We start from the raw sequence: 22,990 nt of genomic DNA, 5'->3' as shown, positions 1-22,990 counted from the left end.
CATGTGTATAAGTTTAGCTCTTCCTTCCAGTGCTTCCATGCTGCTGCCAGGTTTCTTGATGGAAATCCAAATATGCAAGGGGTCTGAGGCCCTCCATGCTGCCTGCTTTCTTCCCTGTGTGGGTGATGCTTCAAATCACATTCTTCACTGTGGTTCTCATCTGCTGCCACTGTGTTTCATGCAGACAGCTCTGTGCAGTTATAAAGGAACTCCATCTGGATTGCAAGAACTTGGATCTTCATTAGAAGAGTGGTCTGCTTGGTGCTGCTTTTTGCAGCCATGTGGTGCAGCACGTGCTCAGAGCCATCCCCAAATCCTCCAAGAACACAGAGCTTCATGGTGTCACCTTGCAAATGATCCCCAGTACAACTCGTGTTCCAATCTGTAGTGACCTGCAGGTTGTTCAGCTAACCACGACAACCTGTGAGTTCGGCTGGCCCCTTGGGTCAAAAAGGGTATTAAGAAAATAAAGCAAAAAATAAAAGCCAACAAAACAATACTGGTTGGGAACCAAACTCTTTGGGTTGATTTCCCCTCTGCCTTCCCTGTAGTGTAAATGGCATTTTCAGGCCTATCCAAATAGCACCTTTAATAGAATTTCACCAGGGCAGAATGAACATGAGCTGTTTCAAAAATATGAATTAAAACTTAATTAAAATGACAGTAAATGAGCATTTAACTACAATAGCATTTCTGGGTGACACTATTTTACATTGCTGTTCAAGTAAAAGTCTCTTAGGGCTGCAGAGAGATCAAGAAGTGAAGATATAGGTAATGTTATCTCCTTGCACATCATGTAACAGTGGAGAATAATTTTAGTATTTACCTGTGCAAAGCTTAGGAGTGTCAATTAGAGATAAAAATATATATTTAAAAGAAGGTAATAGGTGTAGCCAACTCCTGGCACCCAAGGGTCTTATTTCTTGGGAAATGAGAGGTGCAAATTCAATGAGCTTGACGTTGGTTCCTTATTCCCAGTTCCTTATTCCTTGTTCCTGGTTTCTTATTCCCGGTCCCTGGTTCCTTTGTCAAAAGCTAATCTAGACCCAATAAAAGCTTGTTATTAATGAATTACACATTCTAAAGAGAGATAATTTCATTCGCAAGCCAGATATAGTAATTAGCCTGAAAAATAATATCCCAAATCAAGTACAGAGCCCTAAATGAAGCTCAGATTAGGATGAGATTATGGGGCAAAATACTTCTTAGGCCACCCCAAATTTCCTGTCTATGCCACTGGGGGACTGTCCCAAAAAACCCTGACCACAGTCCTGCCCGGCCCAAAGCACAGTTTGGCCGTGCCAGGCTGCCAACTGACAGCCCCCACGCCCTCTCTACTAAGTATAATGGGGCTTGAATAAGGAACTGGGTTTGGGCTGGTATTATAGATAGAAATCCTTCTTGGGCCACCACAGACCACATCTCTGTGCCACCAGATGACACTCATGGACATATCTAACCAGAGACTTGCCGGGCCTGAAGTGTGATTTGGCTGTGCCAGGCTGCCAACTGACAGCACCCCAGCCACTGTGCTAAGTATCTGGACCCAACTAAGTATCTGGACCTGAATAAGGAACTGAATTTTGGGCTTGGATTATGGCTAGAAATCCTTCTTGGGCCAGCACAGAACACATCTCTGTGCCACCGGGGGACTCTCCTGGACATCTCTGACGACAGAGTTGCCCAGCCCAAAGCGCGGTTTGGCCGTGCCAGGCTGCCAATTGACAGCAACCACAGCCACTGTGCTAAGAATGTGAACCTGAGGAAGAAACAGGAATTTGGGCTAGGATTACAGCTATAAATCCTTCCTGAGTCACCCCATAGCATACCTCTGTGCCACCGGAGGACTCTCGTGGACATCTCTGACCAGAGACTTGCCTGGCCCAAAAGGCGGTTTGGCCGTGCCCGGCTGCTATCTGACAGCACCCCAGCCACTGTTCTAAGTAAAATGGCTTGAATAAGGAACTGTTTTGGGGCCGGGATTAGAGATGGAAGTCCTTGTTGGGCCGCCCCACTCTGACTCTGTGGCACTGGGTGACTCTCCCAGGCATCCCTGTCCAGAGTATTGTCTGGCCCAAAGCACTGTTTGGCTCTGCCACGCTGCCAACTCAGAGCCTCCCCCCGCCTCCCCCATGACTCCTCCCAGCAACTGTACTAAGGACAATGGCTTTAATGAGGAACTCTTTCTGACCTGGGACTAGACATGAAAATCCTTCTTGGCCACCCCACACTATGACTCTGTGGCACCGGTAGACTCCCCTGGACATCCCTGACCAGAGTCTTGCCTGGCCCAGAGCACGGTTTCTTCATGCCATGCTGCTAACTGCAGCCCCCCCATGCCCACTAATATAATAAAAGGCTTAGTCTGTCTGTCTGTGCATCTGTCTGTATGTCTGTCTGTCCGTAATGCTTCTAGCCAACTGCGCATGCACCCCCAAGAGGGCGGGTGGCTATTGGCTGGGTGGCACACATTGCGTGGGCCCAAGTTTGCACCGCTGCCGGGGAGTTTTGGCGATGGGGAATGTGCCCCAGCTGCCCAAGGGCTCCCCGCCTCCCTGCCTGAGGATGAATGGGGTATTGCAGTGGCTGCCCATCCTGGAAGCCCCCCCAGAACAACCAGCAGCGAGAGGGAGGTGGGGGCAAGCAGACCCAAAGTGGCTTGGGAGGGAGGAGGCGAGCAGGGTCAGACCTGAACCGGCAGGGAGGGGGTGGGAGTGGGATCGAACTGAAGTGGTGGGAGGAAGGAGGGGATTGGGTTCTGATCCAAAGTGGGGAGGGGAGATGGGGTCAGACTCGAAGCACTGGAGGGGAAAGGACATTATTTGGGTCCATATATTTAGCACAGTGACTGGGGTGCTGTCAGTTAGCACCCTGGCAGAGACAAATCGTGTTTTGGCCCAGGTGAGTCTCTTGTCAGAGATGTCCAGCAGAGTTCCCTGGTGGCACAGAGGTGTGTCACAGAGTGGCCCAAAAAGGATTTCTAAGTATAATCCCAGCCCAAAAGCCAATTCCTTATTCAAGCCAATGCATTTAGTACAGTGGGAGTGGGGGGCTGTCAGTTGGCAGCCTGGCATGGCCAAGCCGTGCTTTGGGTGGGCAAGATGCTGGTCATAGATGTTCATCAGAGTCCCCTCTGACACAGAGATGTGGTCTGGGTGGCCCAAGAAGGATTTGTAGCTATAATCCCAGCCCAAAATCCAGTTCCTTATTCAGGTCTATATACTTAGCACGGTGTCTAGGATGCTGTCAGTTGGCAGCCTGGCACAGCTAAATTGCGCTTTAGACCAGGTATGTCTGTGGTCAGAGATGTCCAGGACAGTCCCCCAGTGCCACAGAGGCATGGCATGGGGTGTCCCAAGAAGGATTTCTAGCTATAATCGCAGCCCAGATTCTAGTTCATTATTTGGGTCTATATACTTATCACAGTGGCAGGGGTCCTGTCAGTTGGCAGTCTGGCACGACCAAACCGCGGTTTGGGCCCAGCATGTCTCTGGTCAGATACATCTACGAAAGCCACACACGTCTATGGGACCAGCCAGCCCCAGGCCTTCCTCAGAGATGTGAATGAAAAGAGATGCTTGAAAGAGTAACCTTTCCCACTGCCTACCCCTGCCCCGAAAGTCACTCCTAAAAACACCCTGTGGATTTTGAGGGACACAGAAAGGATGTTACATTTTCTTCTTCCTGGTGCGCAATGTTGGATCAAACACTCTCAGCCTGAAATAGGACGAGGTTTGGGGGTCACCCAAAGTCAGAGGAAGCAACTAAGATCCAAAGTACCCTTCCCCAAGCCCCGCAATTTAAATGGAAACGTTGTCATTGACTCTAGTAAGGAGCAATGTTCAGAATGTTTGAAATAACCTACCAGAAAAGAGGGGGCAGGGTTTATGGGACCGGGGGCAGGGTTTTTTTCCAGAATAGAGCTGCAAAATCACTTCCTCAGAGGTCCTAAAGGAGAGGGGAGGAAGAGTATTTAGAAAGCAGGAAAAGCTTCCATTAATGCATGAATCAAGCTAAAAAATCTAAATGCGATTCAAGCCTTGGAGGGTCCCAGACAAAGCTAAGAAATTGTTTTCCTTTGAATAAAACATTAAGGGAGAAACCTAGGGCAAAAGATTAAGGAAGAAAACAAACCACATGAGGACCGAGACAACCTGTTTGAGGGGAAACCCTGGATCATTAGCAGTTGGATTATTGTAGCAGTGTCAAACATATGGCCTGTGGGCCAGATTTGGCCTGTGGAGTTATTCCATCCAGCAGCTACCAGAAGTTGGAGTATGGCCAGCAGGGCATGGCCTGCCACAGAATTTGGGGGTGCTTAATCCAAATAGACAGGCGCATCAGTGGGGCAAGAAAGGTATATGTAGAGACAGCCCTTGCTTGACCTGCTACCACCTGATCTTCAGACCTCTGCCCACTGCATTTGCTGCTAGCTTCATGGATTCAGCCCAGAAAAAGCCCTCTCAGTCTGGATCTAACCCAGCATGATTTTAATACCCTTGGATTATGATAATAATCATTAGCTTCTGGTATTACAAAGCAAATAGCACTGTTTAGTCTAGACACTCTCATCACTGAGCTTGCAAAAAACTAACTGGTATTCACCACTGAAGTTGTCATGGGTCTAGTTGAGACTATGGTGGCTTTTTGAGATCCAAGGCCATAGCTATTCCTATATATATATAGCAACCTAACAGAATGCTGAAGTTAATTTCATAATTTCAGCATTTGTCTTCTTTTCAGTGTTAGTGTGATACTGTACCCGATGTAGAATACACATTCTTGTACTATCCTGCATGCTGGACTTACCTTCCCCATCAAGATAGAGATGAATAAAGCTGTCTTATGCAGAATCAATATCCGTCAAGTCAGATTCTTGCTTTGTATCCCATAATTACATCATCAAACAATAGGAGAGTTATCCTGTTTGTACTGGTCAGTGTATTTTAGTATTGACTTCAACAGGGCCAAAATTTCACCTTAGGTCAATGGATCCAGGTCAAAGTTATTTTCTTTCAGTAGGCTGCTTGTTACTTAGGTTGTTCACAACTTGTGTTTTATGCCATTAGAGAGATGCCTTTGTTCTTGAGCAGTTTCCATGGTGCCATTGCCTTGCCTGCAGAGAGTGTCGGCAGGCAATACTCTTATGTCACATAATATACAGCTTGTTTTTACACCGTGGTCCTGTAGTGCAGTGCCATTATAGTGCACTGCTACACTGTAAAGCTGCAGAAAAAAAACTCAGTTGTAACTGCATGTGAATAACTTATTGTTTTGGTTTTCTTTTTCCCTTAGGACTAACATGATGATCTGGTGTAAGTTAGGGTATTTCATTAAAGTCAATAGGACTGTGGATAGGTATTTAATAAGAGGTGAGGCATAATTTTTAGGCTGTCTTCCTTGGATTAGAGGTCTCCTGTGGAAGGGCCACACAGTCATGAGCTACCCCTATGGGAGCATGCTCTGTGAGAGGGGCAACACCAGGATTGTGCCCTGTAAAATGAAGCTTTTCAGCCCTCTCAAAGAAATGTTAGTCTTAGATAATCACTCTTCCTGCTATCTCTACACCCTCGAGAAGCAATGAAGATATGTTGAAACGTCGTCATCTGAGGATCTGGACCATCCTTTAGCTAGTCAGTTTGAGCATTTTAAAATAATAGCAGATAAGAGAAGTCTTTGGGTACTGACAGATTTGTAGCTCCCCACTGTAACTCATGGTGCTTTATGGAAAGTGCCATGAGTTACAGTGAACCTCCCCGACCCAACAAATGTTTGCTGTTTGGTCAGGGGTGGGGGTGATCAAGTTCCACTTTAGAACTGGTCCTTGGGAGAGAGGCTGATTGTCTACAGTCAATCTCCCCTGGCTCTACCACCTCCCCAGCTCTGGTGCTGTTTTCAGGATGTGGGGGGCAGGAAAGAAAAGAGGGAGCTTGATCTGGGGCTTGTGCAGCCTCCATTGGAGGATGGGAGAGGTGGCTTGGAACCCCCCCCCCGCACTAAGGTGGGAACCCCCCAATCCACCTCTCTCACCCTCCAGTGCAGATTGGCTATGTCCCACCCTGAGAGAAGGGCCAGGGGCACTTCCGGGTTTGCTGCCACCACTTCCAGTTTAGTCATTGGTACTTCCACCTGCAGCGGTGATTGGCCGCTGGGGGACCCCTACCCTCCCTGGTTGGTGATCACCTGCTGGTGCCCCCCCTCAGTATTAGGAGGCACCAGTTGCCAATGATTAGTTTGTCTTGCAATCAGGCACTTTTAAAGTGCTCTGCAGCCATGCATTTCTGTCAGGACATGGCTGTAGAGTGCTTTCAAGGAGCCAATCACATGACAGTCATAACTTCTGTAAGTGCCCTTGATGGCTATGTTGTTTACTACGAAGGAGAGAGAACAAAAGGGAAGCTCACATATCATGATGGAAGCCACCCTATTAATCCCATTTCTTGACACACTAGCTTATGACAAGTAAAATAAGCTTTGGAGCCAGCACAATACTGTTCTTCTCACATAAGAAAATGTGGAGTTGACATGTCTCTCAATTATTTAATTATGGTATTTTTTCTCTGCTTATCATGGTGGTAGCTGAGCAACCCTGCTTTACGTAGCAGCTTCTTGAGTTCAGGATTCTTAGTGACATGGCTGCCCACTGATTCTGAACAAGAGTGTTGAGAGGCCTGAACAGCCAGTGTTTGCAAAGGGGAAGCCCATCTAACACTCTGCAGAACAGAATGCTTGCATTTTGAGATTACTTTGGAAGGAAGGTGCAAAGCAAGCAAATGGAGGGACTTTATTTGTAATTTATAAAAATGTTGTTTCATGCAAGAAATGATTTGGAAGTAACTTGTAATGGTACAGAGTGATTAGGACCTGATAATTTAAATTTTTCAGTGAGTAAACTAGTTATATTCATGTTACAGGCCACTTATCCAAAAAGAACAACTGGAGTGTGAAATCACTGCTCAAATGAAAAAGCAGGCAAAAGGGAAAAGATGTACTAATGGGAAATTTTTACTCCCAGGCACAGTGTGCAGAGTACGTTAAATGGAGAAAATAAGGCTAGAGATATATTAGTAGACTGTACCGGACTGTACCGGATGTCATTTCATCACTAATATGTGGCAAAAAAGGGTGTGTGTTAAGAGTATACCAATGAGCAAGATATATGAGGGGGGAAAACGTGTGGTGAAGTAAAGATCTGCTACGCCTGAGCCTCCACTGCTGGAAGGTCCCTGAGGAACTTTAGACCAGTAGTGTATATTAGGATTGTTCTTTTATGCACATCTAAATTGCACTAAAGTTGGACAGCCATCAGTCACCTGCAGTTATCTTCAGGCAAGCCTTCTTTCCCTCTACCAAGCAGAGTATGGGAAGATTGGAACTGAGGTGTAGCAGAGCAGCTCCATACCCAGGGTAGTTGTGATGCACAGGGCAGGCCTGCTACCATCATGCTGATCACAGAGGGGGCAACAGTGGCTATTTTTGTGCCCCTTCACAAAGATGGCACCTGGGGCTGCTACCTTGGGTATGTCTCTTAAGTTACCCTAGTAGCCTGGAGTATGAGTCTCACAGGGTTGTGACATGTTAAAGATAATGCTGGTACTGAGATTAAGAATAAATATGTTCTTTACCTGTTTGCTTATCTGCAATGGACAGCTTCCTAACATTTTCTTTTCATTAAATGTTGGAAGAGTCATTCCCTAAAGTAAGCAGATTAAGAAGATCATCCACATGGAAAATATTTGGAGAGAAATGTGAAAAAATATTTATTCCGGAAATTAATTCTGAAATGGAGTTGGGGAGAACATGGAAAAGGAATGAGAACAAGTCATCAGTGTGGACAATATTATTGGGACCTCACTCCATTAATCAACTCAGTCATCTTCCAGTAATTTCAGTAAAACCCAGGAATAAAAAGCGATATTACCTTGCTGTAAATATCTCACAAAACTGAGTCATAGCCTGGAATAATTATCCCTTCTCTCAAATACCCATTTATCCCACTAAAACATTTTCTCTTGTCTTCCCATCTCAATAGTAAATCTGCCGCTCCCCTCCCCACAGCCTTCTGTCATATATATTTTCTTCCTAGTTTTAGTCTCTCTTTAAATCAAGATATCCAATTTGTGTCCTTAGAATTCCCCAGGCTCTTTGTTCTTTGCCTGCCATGCAAGAGGCAAACTCTCTGAGCTTTTCTTTTACAGTTAATTAAAATGACACCTGGACATTATGTATTGTGATAATGGGAGCCAAAGAAACCCCTTCCTTAGATGGAGAAGTGCAGCTTCATGAAAGCAGGTGCTGCATGGATTCCAGGGCCCTGAGGAACTTACTGGTCCTAGAGGCAGTGAACTGAAAATGGAAAATGAATGTAGGTAAGAGGAAAAAAGATTTATTTGGGTTCTAATACACTTTGTGCTGGCCTCCCTAACTCCATGTCCTTTAAAGAAGAGAAAGGTATATCAAAAGCTAGCTTTTGGCTCCGATGGGTCCATAGACTGTAGAACAGGGCCTGAGTCAAGTCTCCCACAGCTTTTACACTGGCCACAGTGCACCAACTTGGATGGAATTGGTCCTGTTTTGCATCACCATAAATAAGAATTTCTCTAATTTATAGTATGACTCAGTCTCCCTGCCAACCTGTTTCTTTCTTCCATGTCATCCCTCTGCTTAGACCAGCTGCCCTGCTTTGTACTAGAGTACAGCTGCTCTCTTTCAGATGCCATCTTAATATCCATGTTTTTACAGAAGGCTTCAGGCTGAGGACAAGACCTCTTCTTTTTCCCTTTGAACTATTTGTCTCAGGTTGTAGGGCGTGAATACTCTTCTGTACATGTTTATAAACTGTGATACATACCTACAGTGCTCTCTAAATTGCATAGACCAGTTCATGTCATTCAAAATACCAGTGTGTTGCATGCTTTTCCTTTCTTCACTGTGAGACATGCCACATGTCACACAATGCTCTTGGTGGTCCCCTCTTACAGTTTGTCTGAGCCATTTCCCATCTGTGCCTCCACACAGGCTGTCCTGAAATAAGATGCAGAAATTTTTAGTCTTCTATTTAGTAATAAAACGTATGGGGTTATGTTTAAATGAATTAAATGAAGGCTGTTGCCTAGAAACCACTCTGTATACCGGGTAAAATAATACACAGAATGAATATAATATTCATTCTTTGATTAGTGGTAGTAATAGCTCCAACTCTGTTTTAAATATATATATGCTTCTGAGTGCTGGATCTCTGAATGGACTGCAAGGTCTGTAAAACTATAGGTCATTCAGATGCACATTTTTTGTGTATTCTTCCCCCATCAAGCATATATGTACACTCGGGAAACATGCATTGGTGTTACTTTTGAGCAGAACCATGTGAACATCAGGTATATAGGATATGATCTGTTCAGTGTTGTTCAGGTTGACATGGGGGAAAAACCCCATCAAGTCTGGTGCTTCACTCAGGATTCTTCTTCAAATGTCTGGTAGTGTGATAGCCACCAATGGGTCCTTTAACCTCCCTTCTCCAGGCAGCCTGTACCTCCTGAACAGGCCTCATAGCTTTACAGGGTACTAAACACTTCCCTCCAGGGCTTTGTTTCCTCACCCTGCTGTACTTATCTATGCAAAGGGAGGTCCAGGGGACCATTAAGTCCTTTTGCAGTTTCCCTTCCTCTTCAAGAGCAGCACTGGATCCTGCTACCCCTGTGTTGTGGCTTTCTAATTAGAGTATTACCCAAGCCTTTTTCCCAGATTATTTGGTGGTTTCAAATCTATTTCCTGTTCACCACAAATTGGCACCTTTTCTCACTGGGTCTATTAGTTTTTCAACAATGTATCACAGCTATTGTGAAATCCTGGAGCTTGGTGAGAAACCTCCTTCCACTTCCACATGAGCTGCTAAGCTGCCACCCATACTTTCTTGAACTCATGTCAACAGACAATCTAATAGTTCTCTCCAATCCTTGTTTCCAGGGTCCATCCTAATGTAGCATCCTGGAGCAGCTAACCTTGAATTAAAACATTTACTAACCTCTCTACAATGCACACAGTGGCCATGTCCACACTAGGGAAAAAGAGAAATTGCAAGCAGGCTGCAGCAGAGCTATTCCGTGGATGGGACAAGGGCTGCAGCTGCACAGAGGGCAAAGCTACCAGGGGCAGTGCAGTCATACAATCACACCCATTTCAATAGTGTGGTTCGCCTACTGGTGGTTCCAGTGCCCCATGGCCTCAGATGGCTGGGTCCCCTATAGAGCCTGAGCTGTATGGGGTGCCAGGAAAGGGGTCCCTGCTCCCTTTCCTTTCCCTTGGGTTTTCCCCATGGATCAGGGGCTCCGTTTGCTGGGAGTGGCTATGGGCAGGGGGAAGGGCTGGGGGAAGGCTGTGCTGGGATGGGCCAGGGATAGCAGCTGCTGTGGGCAGTCCCAGCTTCCAGTGCCTGCTCTCAGGCAGTAGGGCAGGAGTGGCCTGGAGCACTCTCCCATCCCAGGTCCTATGGGGAAAGTGGCAGTGGTGGATGGGTCCCCACTTCATATGGCCAGAGGTACACCCTGTTAGAGAGGGGGAGGTAGAATAGGAGGGGAAGGGAAAAGCCACTGGGCAGCGGAGGGGAGAGGGTACCCAGAGTGCAGTGGTGGGGGAGTCAGGCCTGCTTTAGGGACTCAAAAAAAATCCCTGGTAGCTATCGTTGTGGTCGGGCATGCTCCAACCACCCCTGCAGCCCCAGTCACATCTTCTCCCCCCACTTTTTAAAAAATCCTAGATATGCTCATCAAGGCTACTGTGTGTGCAGTTGTAGTGGCTCCCAAGTGACAAGCAGAGTATCCATATGTGTGTGGCACTGTGCATAGGCCGGTCTACCCTGCATCTCAGCACAGATAAGTAGCCTGCCTGTGATGCCACATTTACATGGCTATACTGGTTGTTTCAGGAGCTATTAAGCCTGGCTTGTTGAAGCATGGCACCATCTTATGACTTACAGATATGCTCTTACAGGGCAGGCTCCATCAAGAGGAGTGTGCTTTGTGGGAGGCACTCAGCGGTCGGGGGAGTTGTTTGAACAGGACACAAAAACTTCCCAGTACAGTTCAGGGCACCAGGAGGGTGGCGGGCACCTGCAATAGAGCCTGAAGCATTGGATGAGGTGGAACAGGAGGAGAGCGGTGGAGTGCATTGCCTAGAGTCTGCAGGAGAGTGGTTTTGTTTGATCTTTTGTCCAAGTCTTATCTTACAGAATAAAATCGTGCTCAAAAGGGAGCTTGAGCATAGCAGTGAGTCCTTCTATGACCGAGGAAATGGCGCAGCTGCCTTACAGGCAGGCAGACAGTCATTATGCCAATATAAAGAACAGTAATAATTAGAGAAGGACTTGATAAATTTATGCCATTAACTGTAATACATTCTAACAGCAATTAAACAATCCAGTGTGGAGAAAAGTTTTCTGGTAGTTAAGAGCTCTTTAATCCAGTGGCATAAGATCTAATGCCTGGAAGCTGAAACTAGACAGATTCTGTTTGGAAGTAAGGTGTACATTTTTAAAAATGAGGGTACTTCAATCTTTGGAACAACTTACTTGAGGGTATCATGAATTCTGTTTTACTTAAGGACTTAAAATCAGCTTGAAGGTCTTTCTGAATTGCATATTCTAGCTCAATCAGCTCAATTCTAGCTCAATCAATTTTTTAGACAAATTCTATTTCTGTCTCTTGTATACAGGCTAGAAAGATGATTGTAGTAATTTCTTGTGGCCTTAAAGTTGGTCACTTTTTAGGACAGAGAATATCTTTTATTTTATATTTGCTCATCACCGAGTACTGTATAGTCTCCTTGATAATCGAGATTAAAACTAATAGTAAAACCAACCAACCTATAATATGCATGTGTGAGGTACACACACATACACAGTATTATGATAAATATATGTATAAGGGCCTTGATAAGGGCCAAAACCATTGGTGTTTAGCAATAAGAAGTTAATTATATTCTGACTGTGTGAGCATATTTAACTTATATGAGTATTTATATGTGGGGCGGGCCTCACACGGGTCTGGCGGGACTGGGGGCGCAGCCGCGGGGGGCGTGCCCACACGCAGCCTGGCATCGGCGCGGCACCCGGCCTGCCGCCGCCGCCGCGCCAGGCGCACAGCACAGCTCCCCCCCGCGCGGCGCCGGTACGCGGGCACACCAGGTGCCCGGCAGGACACACAGCTGCACCCCGCGCGGCACTGACACCCGGGCACACACGGTGCGGCTCCATGTGGGCGGTGAAGGGCAGAGGCTGATTTCCCCTCTGCTCAGGGGCAGGACGTGCCCCAGCCGAAACACAGGGACATCCTTCACACTGATGCCACTGCGTGTGACACGCGGAAAAAAGACACCTCCTGGCAGAGCCCCGCTTGTACGCCAGCAGCACGGAGGCATGCAGCACATGGCTCCGCACACAGACATGCGCACAAAATGCTGCAGCTGGACCAGGCAAACAAACACCGTGTGCCACACACACACACTACAGCAGTGTGAAAGTGGCCCCCAGGACCTCCCTCTCATACACACACACACACACACACACACACGCTCCCACACAAGCGCCTTGTTTCTCATTGCCTACTAGAGGAACGCGGCTTTCTTTTTGCTCCGTGACCCAGAGCAAGGGCTAATGTCGCCTGCTGTAGCACGAGTGCCCACGTGCTATGTGGCGCATGCTTGGGATCTGCAGGAGCAGCAGTACGTGCCTGATGACAGGAGGGTAGCACAGAGGTGGCATGTCACTGGGGTTGGACATGAGTGTGACCTTTCTTTGGACGGGTTATTATTGTCACACCCTGAGGGGACATGAGAGGATGGCAAGGGAGGTTCTGGCACAGGAGCAGGCAGGCTGAGATGTTTTCCCTCGTGACCAGCTCAGCTTGGATTGCTGTTTGGGGACAGTGGATGCTGTGTGTGGAAGGGAGCTGACACTTCTTTCCTCTCATCAGCAGAGAGGGTGGGATGCAGTAGCGTTGTGGAAAAGTTATGATAACATCTGGCTTTCTGTCCCATGTTACTCTCACCTTTAATGTACTTTGCACTTGACATTCAAAAGGGGCATGGTCTGAATTACGCGGTGATATTAGTATCGTGATAAGGACCCCAGTGCTGGTGTCTTCTGTCTTTGCTTCTCTTGCTATTAGCAATGCAAAGATATGCAGAAAGAAAGTGGGGAAGGGAGGTTCTATGTGGGCAACCTAATTAAATTATAATCACAATCGCAAACTGGGGGTGGAGAATTTTGGTCACTGTATTTTTTTCCTGTCCCTGGCTTTTGCTTTATTTAAATTGACTTCATCAAAGACCATGGATATGTATATTATTTGTGAGCTAATGAACAGACTCTCTAGGGACTTGCACTACATTGTTTAAAATGAATCTGGTTGCAGAAAGCAGGATACTGGTTGCTACTGAATAATAGTAGAATTGTGACAGAAAGTGCCAGGGCCTTTCCCTGCAGTATTCACAATCATGTATAACCCCTGCCAGTGCAATGAGATAGATTATGTCAATTTTAAGAGAATTGACAGTGATAGATCAATAACCAAGATGTCACCAAAAGGACTGAAAGAAAATAACTGATCTATTGACATATCCCTTCTGTTCATGTTCAAATATAAATACCGTATAAGAATGCCTAATTTAAATATTATATATATATATTAAAAGGTGAGCATTCGTACATGTACACAAAGACAGCCATATATAGAAAGGCAATTATATATGTGTGTGTGTGTGTGTGTGTGTGTGTACGTACACACACACACACACACACATATATATATATAAACAATTTGAGTAACAGTAGTTATACACAGAAAAATATTTTCTAGTGTGTTGCTGCTGTGGTAGGGGTGTGAATAAAATCTTAATTAATAGCATGCAGCATATTTTCCAGCTGTTGTCCCATCACTTCCTTTATACACTTTTCTGCTTGTACTTCTTTGCAAAACAGACCTGTAGTTACAGTGACTGGTACATTAAGTTACATTTTGAATTGGTTGCTTGAATTGGTTGCCATTCTCCACCTGGCCTGGTCTTCATCCACTCAAGTAGAGCAGAAACAATGCCAACTTCTGGCTGCAGGGTATCACAGTGATTTCGTTCTGCAAGTATTTTGAATGTGCTAGAAACAGAATAGATAATAATGGGTGAATAGTAGTGTCCTGCTAAATGTTGATATGCTTAGCTTGCTTTTTATTTATTTTTTTTTAACATTAAGGGCTTAAAGATATGATAAGATCAAACTGTTGTAAAAGAGGAGTCCTGATAATCAGATTAACCTGTCACACATAAATACTGAATATAAATTCAATCCTCATCATTGTTAACAAATGGTTCATATTATTAATGGTGAGGTATCAACAGCTTTGGAATTCACATAACCATGTGAAAGTTTGGATGAGTATGTAAACTAGTCAAATCTATTACGTATTGAAAGGTCAGGCTGGAAATCTCGGGCAAAAAGGCTTTTGTGTGTTTGCTTTTGACCCCAGCTTGAAATACCAAAAGAACAGCCTTTTTTCATGTATTTTGGCACTTCCTGTCCTATCCCAGCTGGAAACTGGAAAAGAGGAAGAAAGTGTCCAGATTTCTAATAGTTTGAGTCTTAACATGAATAAAATGAATAGGGTCTCTCCTGACTTTATTTGCACTCTCTACTCAGTCCAATCCAGTACAAAAAACAAAAACTTGAAGTCTTAGTTAAAACTAAAGATACAGTAAAGAGATAGCAAGGGCCTGACTTTGAAGAAAGCAGTCTTCAAACCAAAACTCCATGAATCTTTGAAAAATCAGGGTTTTGCTTGCTTATGATTTATTCAATATGTTTATTAGAACCAGATACGTCAAATCATTGTCTGTAGTGACTTAGAGCCACCGTGGCGACTCACCTAATTAGAAATCTGACACGATAATCCTGCACACTTCAAGTCATTGATATATTTCTTAGATCCATGGTCCAAATCTAAGTCATGAATATTAGGTTTCCAGTTACATATTTTTAACAGTGAACAGTTGTGAGTTACCATTACCACCAACTTGCATAGAACCAATGAGCTTCTTTCCAGGATGAGACATCGTCATTTTAAGTGCAGGGATAATGGGACATTCCATTTGCTAGATTTATTATCTCAGGAGATTAAGCAAAAAATAAAATTATATATTGTATATTGAATAAATGAGATCAATACTAGGGGCTAGATTCTCTGGGCAGCAGTGGTCAGTGGAGCATTCCTGATATATAGAGTTTCTTTCATAGATTCATAGCTGCTAGGGTTGGAAGGGACCTCAATAGATCATTGAGTCCGACCCCCTGCATAGGCAGGAAAGAGTGCTGGGTGTAGGTGACCCCAGCTAGATGCCTATCTAACCTCCTCTTGAAGACCCCCAGGGTAGGGGAGAGCACCACCTCCCTTGGGAGCTCGTTCCAGACTGTGCCTGCCTCTGTTCTAATAGGTACTCCCGCGCGGCCTTCGCCCGGGTTAAAGATCGCGTCTGCCCTGGGCTTGCGGGTGGACCCCACAGGCTACCCCTGCTGACGTCAGGGGTTCCCCTTAACTCACCTGCCATGACTTGAGATGGTACCTCAGTGGGGGGTTCCCCCTTGGGGCAGCCTCCAGGGCCGTTGCGTCTCCCGGCGGGCACTCTCGGGCTCCAACCTGCCCTACACCCCGGCCACTTGCCACCTTAGGCTTTCCCTCTTCAGTCTTCCTTGGTGTCTTCGGCTTCCCCCCTCTCTTGCCCACAGCTTGTCCGCCATATGTATAGGTCTTCGGGCTCAACGTATAGCCTGGTAGGGCCGTCGGCCCGGCCCTTCCACCACGGCTCCTAATATCCTATCCTAACGACCCCGTGACGGTGTGTGCCTCTCCCACCACCAGGATTAACCAGGCTTTCTAAACTAATTGGGCCCAGAGACTCACGAGGGGACCCCTGGCCTCTGGGCTGCACGGATCTCTCTCTGGGCTCGGGCCCCACCTCCCAGGCAGCTCACCCGCTGGGGTGTCGGATCCCCTTCTCCTCTCCAAGCCGTTGGGGCCGTGAAGGTCGACTGTCTGGCCCTGCTTCAGGACTCAGCCCATCTGCTAACTCTGCCTGACGGGGACCCGTTGGCCCTGCCCCACTGTTACCTCTCTTCCGGTCCCTCTGCGAGCACTGCTGCTGTCTCGGCTGCGAGCGTAGCTGCTGCTTTCCCCGTTGGCGTGGCACCTGCCTCCCTCACCACCTCTATGGCCACCTGTGCTGCAGACTTCCCAGCTGGTCCGGCTGTCGGTGCTATCGGCGGGTTCCCAACCGGCTCCTGCGCCGATACTGCCACCAGCCTCCTTGCCGGCTCTCCTGCCAGCTATGCAGCCGGTTTCTTCACCGGCTCTGCTGTCAATTACACAGCCGGCTTCTCCACCGGCTCTGCTGCCGGTTACGCAACCGGCTCTCTCGGAGCCTACTCTAGCTCCGCCCCTTGTTTTCCCTGCTGCCGGGTGTGGCGGCTGATCCCCTCTGCACGAGGGCTCGCTCCTCCAGCCTCCTGTCATCAGCCGCCCCGCTGCCTCGTCGGGGCCAGTCTTTATACCTTCCAGGGTAGCGTCCTCCGCCCCGCTGCTCTGCCGCAGCCATATAAACGCACGGCTGATCACCCGTGCCGGTGTTTTTGCCCTGCACCCCTCCTCCGGCTCTTCCGGCTCTACAGGAGGTAAGTGGGGCTCTTTACTGACCTGGGGTTCCTCTGTCACCCCAGCTCCCCTGGGACACAGACCTTGGCCACTCTAACTGTGTAGAAGTTCTTCCTAATGTCTAGACTAAATCTGCTCTCTCCTAGCTTGTGGCCATTGTTTCTTGTAACCCCCAGGGGTGCCCTGGTGAATAGAACCTCACCAATTCCCTTCTGTGCCCCCGTGATGAACTTATAGGCAGCCACAAGGTCGCCTCTCAACCTTCGAGCCCCATTATTGGCTTGTGTTAAAATATTCCCACGTGGCGGCTAGCGATTGGCTTGCTAGCCGTATAAGAGGCTTGAGTGGTGTCCGCCCAAGTCGGAGAACTCCGAGGAGAACCCCGCAAGGGAGGACTCCACGAACACCAGGAGGAGACTTCACCCTGTGTGAAGATCTCTAAGCGCTGCGGACCCTATCGGATCCAGCTCATTTCATAATAGGCAACAGAGGTCTGATCAGCCTCTGGCCTCTCCCCGTCACTGATCGATTCCTAGACGTACCCCTCCCTGCGCACAAAAAAAGGATCCACGGAGCCTCGACAACTCCATGGGAGAGATCCGAGTACTGTCCGAGTCCTCAAACGAGGATTTAAGCGGAGCTGTGCCTGGGAAACTGTCCAGCCTACACTGTGACCATCTTCGGCATAAGTAAATAATCTTGAATCAACCACTAAGCGTCCGTGACTAATTCTAGCTCGCCGCCTGTTTTCTCCAAACCCGCGTGCCCGGGCTGCTGGCCACAGCCTGCGCGCACAAAAGGGCCCTGGATCGCTCCCGGCCCGCACACGTGGAAACCCAGGATCATTTGAAGCAGGGATCTGACCCTGAGAGTACTATATCCTGCTGACTGTTTGAACCAGCACGCTATTTAGGGTAGTTTAATCAAGTTCTGTTGGAGGTGGGATGCAGTGAAGGGGTAAAAACAAGAGAAAAAGGGAAAGAGAGATTGTATAGCTGAGTAATTACGGCAGTCATTGGAGATAGAAGAGACCTAAGTTGAAGCCCCCTCACCTCCTAGGTGATTGTTTTATTTCAGTAGTTCTTAATGTTTTTAGACTTCAAGGCACCCTTTGGAAAATGCCAGCTCTTAGTTTTCACTCAGTTTTTGAATACAGAAAAATTATAATAGAGTAATTCTTCTGCTGCAAAGAAAGACCACAACAGGTCAGCATATTTTTTATACTGTTTGAAATCTCTGGGTTTATCTTGTGAATTATGTGTAGGTGCACACCTAACAGTGCTAATATTGCATGGCACTCTGTGACTCCCTTAACAGGATCTTGAGGCCCCCCAGGGTGCTAAAGTGCTCCAGTTGGGAATCACTGTTGTTCTATCCTCTGAGGAAGGATTTTTTCCCCTCTCTCATTCTGACTAAAAAAATTGACCCTGAATGTGAGAAACCTTTCCTGATACAAATTTAATTGAAACTGATATATCTACAAAAAGTTTTAGTTTCGATGAATAAAATGTTTAGATGAAAAAATAATAAGTACTTACCCTGATGACTGATTGCCATCACCTAGGAACATAGCAATCAATCACCAGCTGGACAGTCAACAAATGAGCACCAGTTACTTAGATGCTGTGAAATTCCTCTTACATTAAAAACTTCCCTGCTTTTCTTTCTTTTTCAACTTTCCTGATCCCTGTATCTATCATTTTTAAATATCTTTCTATATATTTGACTATAGTGTTCTAAGAAGATGCCAAAGAATGTCATTCCATTTCTATTCAGAAACAACAGGACGCTGAGTAGGAAAGCTTCCGGGCACTGTCCAACCAATGTACTTCAACCCCACAGGGATTTACCTTTAAGGGAGATGATAGATTAGAGCTGATGGTATTAATTCTGGAGCTGTCAGTAAGGATGACAAAAAATATTAATGTGTATTTTGGGGGTGACTTTTGGACTGATTTAGCTGATCTGAGAGTGCATATACACATTCATTAATGCACAGTAGTTGCCGTGCATTTAGTTTAGTATGTACTTAATGAAGTACTAACTAAATGCATAGTAACTACAGTTATTGCACAGTAGTGCCAGTGCTTTTTTTTTTTTGTGGGATGCTTACTGAGTCGTACCCTAATAATACTGCTCAGTAGCATGTTAGCATGGTTTTTAACTGCCACGCTACTGCACAGTGTTTTTAGGCTGCTACACAGTAAGCATCTCATGTAGGTGCACCCTGAGAGCAGCATTCCCTCTAAGCAGCGTGCTGTGCATGGCTAAGTAGGTGCTGTCATGCCGTGCTGCCAGGCACACCTGTGCGGCCACGCACGCCACACAGCTTAGAGGGAACACTGCCTGAGAGTATCAAACTAATTTCCTATAGGACAATACATGACAATCAGATAATAGCAGCTCTTGTTCACTGTTGAACTGGGTTGGTTTTAAATCTCAGGGCTACAAGATTGTTTATTCCATCGGTTACCTCCTAAATTCCTTCTTATTTTAATGTGTCTGGTGATAGTTGAGTATACATCGAGTCAAATCTACTAGATCAGAAGCTGAGAAATTCTACTGGGGTTGGTTGTGGCAAGAAGGAATCTCACCATCCCCTGTACTTCAAACATAGTCACAGGGTGATTTCATACCGATTCCTTCAGTCTTAAATATCATATTAAACACCTAGTGTAGAAAAGACACACTGCCTTTAACACAGTCTAAGATTAGGTTAAGTTAAAAGTCTAGCGGGGAAATTGGTAGGCTTTTGCTCAGCCACCTTATTATACATTGAAATAGATCTTGTCTCCACTGGACTTTTATAATGCTAGCGAGCACATGTTAACACCTTTCTGTGCTCTTGTGGATGCTCCAACTTCTTTTTTGGGAAGGAGAATGTGTGTGACTCCTCCATAGTGCCCCAAAGCTTCTCCCCATACTAGGGTACAAAAATCATGCACAGGATCATGCTCACTAAGTAAAATCCTGTACAAGCAGAGTGCCTGTTAGCTTGCTCCTGTTGCACAATGGGGCCTGTTCAGTACTGCATAGGAGAACTCGAAGATGAAAATAGAGTGTTTAACAAAACCCCTGGACTGCAGGTTCTACTTCATCTCTTCAGGAGTTTTTCATTGCAAATGAGTTGCATTCTATCTCCTACTTTTTCAATAGAAAAATATTTTTTCTTCTAGTGAAGGAGAAAAAACAAGAAGATTATATATGACATTTTGTCAATGCAGCTTGAAGGAGGCATGCGCAATACTTAAAATGCTTAACATTTTATTTGGTTAAACTTCACCTTATACTTAGAAGCTAGTAGAGGTGAAATATTTGAATCCCCATTGGGTTTTTCTTCTCTTCTCCAAAGCTGGTATTGGTAGTGGTTGGTATTTAAGGCTTCAACCCAGGTAAAGATCTTTGCTATACCTTTAGATGCAGACATAATGATGATGGAAAACTCTGTTCTGTACCGGCCAAAGGCTACATTGAGCCTATGCTGTCTGTGGTTACTGCTATCAAAGACTTTAATGGTGGCCTCCTTGCATGTAAGGATCCACTGAGAGGAAACTGTATTAGTACAAAGACACTCACACCCACGTTTCCATTGGGACCCTCCATGTTGCCAGTACAGCCCCAAGTAGGGTGGCCATCACAGAGGACGTTCCAGTTTTCTGCTACTCTTCAAGAGAAAAATAGAGGACATAAAGGCATCCAGTTTCATATCAAGAGAGGACAGAGGACAACCAGACTGTCCTCTATGATGGTGACCCTACCCCAATGCTAAGTATGCAAAGTTTGAAGCTGAATCAATTCAGTCTTTGCAGGTTAGTCAAAGAGGCAGAGATTAAACTGAGAAACAACTGGACACACATACTTTTGATTCAGGAAATGCAGCCACATGCTTGCAGTGGCTCAGGTCAGAAGCCAGGGGGCACTAGAGCATGGCTGTCTGATATGTAGCCAGCATGTGTGTTTGCCTTCTCTTCCTGCTGCCCCTGAGGTCTCTGGGGTTTACAGTTCACAATGACAGCAGCAGGACTCTGCAGGTTTGCTCATCACTTCCTCTTCCTGCTTCCAGGCACCTCTGGAATACGTAGTCCACAGTCACAACCAGCAGTAACTTTCAGTAAGTTTAGCAGAACAGGGAAGCTCTGTACTTGGGAGAAGTGGGGTTTAACTCCCCCCTACCCCGGCCCCAGACTTCAGCAGGGGTTTGCTTGGGCAGGGAGGGGCAGTCCCTGCCTCCTCCCCACCTGCAACCCTTCTCTGGTGGAGCAGACAGCACCAACCAGCCCAGGGCTAGAAAGCATGCTGGGATGCTGGGGGACTCTGATTTAACTGAAATCAGGAAGGAGTCTGGGACCAAAGTTTCATAAAATGGTTTGACCTGAATCGGTTAAGTCTGATACTAAATCCAACGAGGTTTGTCTTAAACAAATTTCAGCCATTTTGAAACTGGTTTATATGGACTGAACTTCTGTTCTGTTACAGATTTAATCCCGTTTCTGATGACTTAAACTGGTTTATGCGTAACTTCTGTCTCTAGCCCAAAAGACAGGGACCTTATGCATTGCTGAATCAATGCATCTTGTTAACAGACCTTGAATGGGAGACGCCAGCCACAGTATCAATCAGCTGAAATAGAATACCCCAGGAAAGGGCAAGCAGTAGCAAAATGGATGCTCTCTGTCAGGTATACAGTAGGATTAGGTGGTGGAGGAGTTGTAATTTGCATTTTCCTTTTCCAGTTTTTGTAAAATCTGGTGAAAGGAAATAGGATGCAAGTTATGGGCTTTTTTAGATGTGTGTGCAACGCAATGCCGGGTGTGCTAGCTCATGTGCAGCGCAGACTCTGTCCATTGAGTAATGGAAGCGAGAGGTTTTTGGTGATATTGTTTGTTGGACTAATAGTAGAACTGGAAGAGGTATTAGATAAGCTTTTGGTGAAAAAATATCATTGCTCAGGAAGTGTCATCAGTATATGCATGACCATAGAATCTTTCTACATTACTCTTGTAAGCTTGACATCTACCCAGGAGCAGGGAGATAAATGAATGAACAAATTCTCTTCCTTGAGCTGTGATAGAGCAGATATTAATGACCAAGTGGTAAACAAGTGTTTAGAAGAAACTACTGTTTTGGCCCTTTTTCATTAATAGACATTTGAAGGAAAGTGGGGTCTTTTTAGTGTCTGAGCTAACATTAGAAACATTTAAAAATGAATAAAGTTTAAAAATAGAAAAGGATAAGACAAATTAGAGTAGCCAGAGTAAGTAGAAAGAGAACAGGAAGTGTAGAAACATTCCAGTCACAGGCACCTCTGCTTACTTCACTAAAGCAGTTTTGTCTGACAAGCAGTGCTTTACTGGCACGATTTATGACTTTGGAAATTCCTGCACAGGAGCCATAGAAAATCTAAAAATACTGCAAAGCTGCAAATTCATCTTTGGCCAGGAGGGGATGGCAGCACACCAGCAAGGCTATAATAAGTTAGCAGGGCTACAGGAAACTGGTTGAACACATGCCGTGCTGTTCTCATTTGCGAAGTGCTTATTGCCAGGGGAAGGAAAAAGCTTGGGACTTGAGAGGAGAAGGCAGAAATGGGACAAGCCTTTGGGGTTAAATTTTGGGGACAAAGTAGCAGCAAGGACAAGGGAGTGACTGAGAATGGAAAGGTAGAAGGGGAAAATGTAGTGTTAAGATAGGCTACATCAAATACAAGAACTGTACAGTGATAAAAATGATATAAAAGCGTGGAAGGTAACTTCAGATTTTGTATTAGAATGAGAGTCTGAAGCTGGGTCTGTGCAGTTTTATGATATGTGATGGAAAAAGAAGTGCAGATTTATGGAGTTGGCACAAGCACGGAAATGCATGAGCAAGTCCTTTTCCATAGCGTCTCATTTCCATTCTCAGTTGTCACTAAACACTGTTTTTTTGTTGATAATCTTTGGAGTCCACAACCACTACTTAAAGCTCTCTGTAACTATCTCTTTATAAGAGCATATGCTAAGGCAGATTTTATGTTCTTGACAGTTAATCACTCTAGGGTTACTATATTTCCAGGATTAAAACAGACGACACCTATGAGGGGGAGGGCGTGGGGTAGCCGGTGGGGGGGAGAGGGGAAGTGGGGGGGGGTGTATATACATATACATATACATATATATATAGATATAGATATATATATATATATATATATATGGGGAGGGGCAGTGATATGCCTGTGCCCACCCCCTGCCCTTCACTCCTAAGCCCCTGCATGCCAGCCCTGCCAGTGCCTCTCACTTCTGACCCACAGCCCCCTGCTTCCC

This window comes from Alligator mississippiensis, chromosome 4, assembly GCF_030867095.1.
Source record: "Alligator mississippiensis isolate rAllMis1 chromosome 4, rAllMis1, whole genome shotgun sequence".
Taxonomy (NCBI): domain Eukaryota; kingdom Metazoa; phylum Chordata; order Crocodylia; family Alligatoridae; genus Alligator; species Alligator mississippiensis.
Note: the sequence above shows the minus strand (reverse complement) of the source record.